Source organism: Palaemon carinicauda, chromosome 20 (assembly GCF_036898095.1).
Source record: "Palaemon carinicauda isolate YSFRI2023 chromosome 20, ASM3689809v2, whole genome shotgun sequence".
In the NCBI taxonomy this organism is placed as follows: Eukaryota; Metazoa; Arthropoda; class Malacostraca; order Decapoda; family Palaemonidae; genus Palaemon; species Palaemon carinicauda.
In genome coordinates, this window is record NC_090744.1 from 42,468,222 (window position 1) to 42,474,221 (window position 6,000).

Consider the following 6,000-nt stretch of genomic DNA (forward strand, 5'->3'; position numbering starts at 1 on the left):
GGAGGGAACGTCTGTCCGCTGATTAAAGCCTGTCGAACCCTTTGGTCGTACGACATTGCTTCTCCCCTGGGCTTGGGAGCTTGCAAGAGGTCCCGGACTGGGAGGACGACAGACACGAACAGACGCACCCTCATGCGTAACACTGACACTTTTCACTGCACTGACACTCACTTCACTTCCCACTGCACTTTTACCTTTCAACTCTCTGACGTCAGCCATGAGTTGATTGCGGTCATTCGCCAATGACTCGACTCTCTCACCTAGAGCCTGGATGGCACGCATCATATCTGCCATTGAAGGTTGACGAGAGCTAGCAGGGGGGTCGGGTGCAACCACTACAGGGGAAGGAATAGGTTGAGGGGCATGTGGAGAGGAAAAATCAATTGAGCGAGATGAACTCCTCCTGATCCTATCCTTCTCTAGCCTACGTGCATATTTCAGGAATTCTTGAAACCCGAATTCCGAAAGCCCAACGCATTCCTCACATCGATCTTCCAATTGACAGGCTTTACCCCTACAATTGGAACAAACGGTGTGCGGATCGATAGAGGCCTTCGGAAGACGCCTAGAACAGTCCCTAGCGCTACACTTCCTGTACTTGGGGACTTGAGAAGGGTCAGACATCTTGAATTAGTCAAAGGGGGGAATTCAAAATCTATCCAAGTCGTCAACAAATAATCCAAAATCCAAAAAAGAATGCAAGAAAGTATTGAAGATAACTTCTGCACAGCGATAGCTAATAACCAGAAATGAATACTTCACCAAATAACGTGAAAATCAATCCAGAAAACAACAGCGTATTCAATAGGTCTTGCCGGTGGCACGACAGAGAGAAAATTGGTTCTGTGTTAACATCGAGTACTTGAGTACCTGCTCGACAGATGGCGCTGTTGATGTACACCCCCACCTGTATAGCGATCGCTGGCGTATTTCGTCCTTAGGTTTTTCTGTCGGGCAGCAGAGCTGACAGCTATATGATCACCGGGTAAGTTTAATATTGAAAATTGTATTTTTCCTAACAGTACTTTCCTCAAAATACTTTCTTAAGAGTATCTGGGATCTCCTCCCATCCGACCAGAATTTTGTGCAGTTTACCTTATTCCCGTTCTCTATGCGGGGTAATCTCTGGCGGAGTGATACGCGCCCAGAGATGACCCGGGGTCAGAGAGCATGCTTTCTTAGGTCTTGCTCCTCAGTAAGTTTCTGATTGCGTTCGCGTTAACACACCGACGTTCTCTCTCTAACCCAGTGCGATCATTTGTGTCCCACACGGTTCCCATGTGGTCCCTTATGTGCTTCCCTTTCTTCCGTGTTGGAAGAATCCTATTTTATATTAATTGTTAATTACTTTTCTTGTAGTTTTCTTATTTCCTTTCCTCACTGGCCTATTTTCCCTATTGAAGCCCTTGGGCTTATAGAATTCTGCTTCTCCAATAAGGGTTGTAGCTTCGTAAGTGACCATAGGGTTACCTTACAAGTCAATTGCTTCACATACTTGCATGGCAAGATCTACATTAGTCGCACATGCACTCTCACCCATACGCCACCAGACCCCCCCGGGAAGGTAGAACATTTGTCTACATAGCGATTACTACAATAGAGGTCTTCCGATCAATTGCTCCTCCCGTCTTCTCCTAGGATTTGGAACCAGACTCGTGAAACAATCCTTCAGGATTATTTTCTTCATCTTCTCTTTACGAGTTAGAGAAGAGATTTTTCCCTTGTATCTTTAGTATTCAAAACATACCCAATTTTGAAGGGGTATAACTATCAAAAACCCCGATTTTTCAAGTTACAAAACAACCTGACACAAGAAGGTATACCTGAAAAACTATATTGACAAAGGAAACAAACACACGGATGAGACCTGATCCAAGTTTCTCCAACTAACCTAAATCGTCTTCTCCTTACAAAGGGTAAAATTGTATATGTAACCAATATTCCTTTCAGAGATAAGCTGTGTCCCTGTTGTATTTTCTGGTATTATAAACGATTTAGATGACAGTACAGTAACTGTTTGAAACGAATAGTTTTCGAGTTATAAAGAGAACCCCTAACTCTTATGTACCAACACCGATAAGTTACCGGTGACCAATGTCTGTGTTAGTGTAACGTTGGATTAAGTTCACCTACCACAAAGGAATATCATGTGATGAATTGTGCAATATGTAACAATTGTGATACGGTCACGTAATTCTGAGATACAACTAAGGTGAATATAACCAATATGGTTCTACTGTAGTTTATTACAGGGTAATGTAACCTAGGGGAAAAAAACTACTTTTTTCAATAGAAAAACGTCCCTTCTCTTCGAAAATGACACTCGTTCCTGTCGGAAATGAATAGTTTCAGAAGTATACGTATATCTCTACCCACCGATAATGGAGTACCCCCAGGCGGGAACTCGAGGTTCTGGGTGAGGAGAACATACTGGGGAAACGGTATATAATGGTAAAACAAACCTTTTCTTCTCTATACATTACCTTCTTGGATGTATAATAAACCAATGAAAAAATACGCTAACCATTATATTTAGTGTTGCTAATGTTAGCGTGCGCAGCTCAACATTACCGCTTGCCAGTACATAGGAGCTTGATGTTTACATTTTCTGGCAAACAAAGCGAGCCCGCGGCGGAACAAGAGGCATTATATTTAAACATTTTAACAAAAAATATATGCTTTCCTCTACTAAATAACATGATTTAACCGGTTTTCACCTTAATTTCAACGGCAACAATAACAACCAGTTCGGCTACTTGAAGTTAGTCGAACTGGTTATTCTGTTTGGGTATTATTTTACTGTATTACAGATCAATGTAACCTAGGAAAAAAACTACTTTTCCTGTAGAAAAAATTACGCTCTCTTCGAAAATGACACTCGTTCCCGTCGCAAATGAATAGTTTCAGATATATATATATATATATATATATATATATATATATATATATATATATATATATATATATATATATATATATATATCCTACGATAATGAGGGACCCCTAGTGGGAACTCGGGGTTTTGGGTGGGGAAAACATACTGGGGAAACGATATATAATCATAAAACAAACCTTTTCTTTTCTATACATTACCTTCTTGGATGTATAATAAACGGAGGAAAAGACAAAACAGTATAACTGGATAAACTTTGGAGGAGCCGTTGCAAAGGCTATGTCTCATGAAAAGATAAGGTAACCAGAGCTGCCAACGTGTGATGTAGAGCTGTGGCAATGTTAGCGTAACATGCTAACATTAGCAGTGTTTTTCATTTAATTTTTCTCATTCTACTTGCCGGTTGTAGTCGCTCCCATTCGTTCGTTTGTATATAGCAGGTTTCCACCTTCTGCGCAAAAACCCCGCCTCCTTGCGCAGAGGCTCCTTCACCAATAGGATTTCTTCTTCTCTATCCGTGAAATGTAACTATTCGTCTTCTTCACAAGCTTTATTCAAGTCTATTACTTGATCCAGTTCAACTATACCATTACTTTTATGTAATACCCTCGTATACATATTACGATTGACCCCAGTATTACACATTTTATTATCCGATACCTTATAAAATCACCCCATTTTATATTCCCATTAAATATCATTTATCATACATTCCATTTTATTTTCCTATATTACTTTTATTCATTTTGTTATTACCTTGTCACCCCGATTTCACATAAATACTTGCTCTGGACAAGTTTCCCATTCTAGTTCATTCATGTTTACCCTCTAGACTCTGTTGTTTTCCCGTTACCCAATCACGAACCCATACGTATTGAAAGTTTGCACAAGGGGGTTGTCGGTTAATATTTCCCTACCCCCTTCCCTTATCTCTTTAAGTGGTCTATTCATACCCCTTCCACCAAATCCTTTTCCGTGGAAACCTTTGTCCTAGTCAGGTGTTCGTTATTTCAAGTGAGATTTTTTTTTTCATATTTTGCGATGGAGGAAGTTATAGAAACTTGTAGCGGCTGCAGTATTTCATACCTAAAAGCATTTGCTAAATTTCATGGGGATTTTTTTAAACGACATCCAATGTTGATAATTTCCTTAAAGCACACATTGTAATACCTCAACGTTTACAGTGCCCCAAGTGCCGTTCCTTCCTATCTTACAGGAAAGACATTCACGTATATTACTGTAATACCCAAACCAAGATATCCGGTTTAAACCAAAAAGAAACGCAAATGTGGTTATACTGTTACTGCATATAAGGGTACATTTTTGGGAAAAAGTCGCCTACCCCCATGGAAGATATTATTTGTAAACCATTTTTTACATAAACATTGGGATCATGATAGTTAAGATGTCAGTCTCAACCATCCTGTGACCCGCTAGTTTCGTCGTCCGGGTCATAAAGGTAAGTCATTCAACAAAAGTCATTATATTGCGTTTGTGACATGGGAACTTCTAGGTTAGGTTAGGTGGGTTTGTTGGGTTTTGTACCCTTTTTGTACCTTTTTATATATTGTGTATAGGGTATTTGGAGAAATTCTTTAAAGTAAACATGATAATATTACCGTAGCATTGCTAACGTTAGCAATGCCACCGTAACATTGGTAACGCTGTGTGTCATTAGTAACGTTGCTAATGTTATCGTTCGAAGTACATACGTGAGGTTTGTGACCTGGGAACTTCTATGTTCGGTTAGGTGGGTTTGTTAGGTTCTGTACCCTTTTTGTACCTTTTTATATATTGTGTAAAGGGTATATGGAAAAATTCTTTAAAATACAAAAGGTAATATTACCATAGCATTGCTAACGTTAGCAATGCTACCCTACCATTGGTAACGCTGTATATCATTGGTAACGTTGTTAATGTTATCGTTCGCAGTACATACGTGAGTGAAGTGACACGGAAATTGAACAAGTCATTTTATTTAAACATTTTAACACAATATATATAATAATAGACTTTATATTTAAACATTTTAACAGAAAATATGTTTTCCTGTAAAAAATAACGTGATTTAACCGGTTTTCACCTTCATTTCATCCGTAATAACAGCAACCAGTTCGGCTACTTAAAGTTAGTCGAATTGGTTGTTTTGTTTGTTTGTGGTTGAAATGAAGGTCAAATCACGGTATTTACAACAAGAAAACATATATTTTCTGTTCGAAATCAGAATCTGTAATACAGTAAAACTTTACCTCTGTTTGTTTGCGGTTGAAATGAGGTCAAATTCGGTTAAATCACGTTATTTGCTACAGGAAAACATATATTTTCTGTTAGAAATGATACACTGTAGACTTGTAAAACTTTATCCCAATATTGTGTACTATACGAGAGGTCACAAAACTAATTACCGAAGCCTAACCTAGGTCTCCTGCTACTAGTGTCCTACAGTAACTTAGCTCCAAAGACCTGCGCTACGGTAAATAACATGTATAAATATATCATAACTTACGCTTGTTTCTATCCAGTATCCAACTGTTTTCTGCCCTCGTTATGAATAACGACAAAACGCTTTTTAAATGTTAGTCAAAATAATTCGATTTACTTGCATTAAATTCAGTCAACCTCACTTAGCGAGTTAGTTAGCGTCCAGATTTCAAGTTTCTCGTTGCTCTCTACATAACACTGAGCAATTCAGATTCAGGTTGAGGCTTGGCCTTTGCAACGGCGTCTCTGTGTCTTTAAATTACGTGTGTTCGTTACTTTCACTAGTTTTTCTCTTTTCATCCACATTTGTTACAGTATACTTTCCTTATTTTCAATATTTTCTTCACAAAAATGAATTTTCCAACTGTTTGTGCACTATCTTCTTCGTGTGGTTGTTGGAGCTCAATTCCTTTTATTCTTGTATCACTAAACTGTGGACAATATAACATGAAGTAGTTATAATTTTCTTCTACATCACAGAATACAAAGTTTATATTTCCACCTTGGTGTCTATTTTTTATATTCAAGCCCAAGGTGTTTGTCCTTGCTCTGAATAATAAAATTGTGGAATTTGTGGGCACACTACTAGAGGCGTAGTGCAAAGAGCTGGATTCTGCAGAAAATTC

General features: G+C 38.6%; 1 protein-coding gene across 2 annotated transcripts in view; it reads right to left on the reverse strand.

Annotated features, from left to right (window-relative positions):
- Positions 1–5,693, reverse strand: part of LOC137660304 (pre-mRNA-splicing factor SPF27-like) — a 75,272-nt gene extending 69,579 nt beyond the window's left edge. Inside the window, exon 1 of one of the 2 annotated variants that reach the window (XM_068395099.1) lies at positions 5,497–5,693. The gene's annotated coding sequence lies outside the window, so the exon portion shown is untranslated. Of the gene's footprint in view, positions 1–5,399 lie in introns of both variants that reach the window. The other variant, XM_068395098.1, reaches the window with a different exon arrangement.
- Positions 5,694–6,000: the final 307 nt, after the last annotated feature.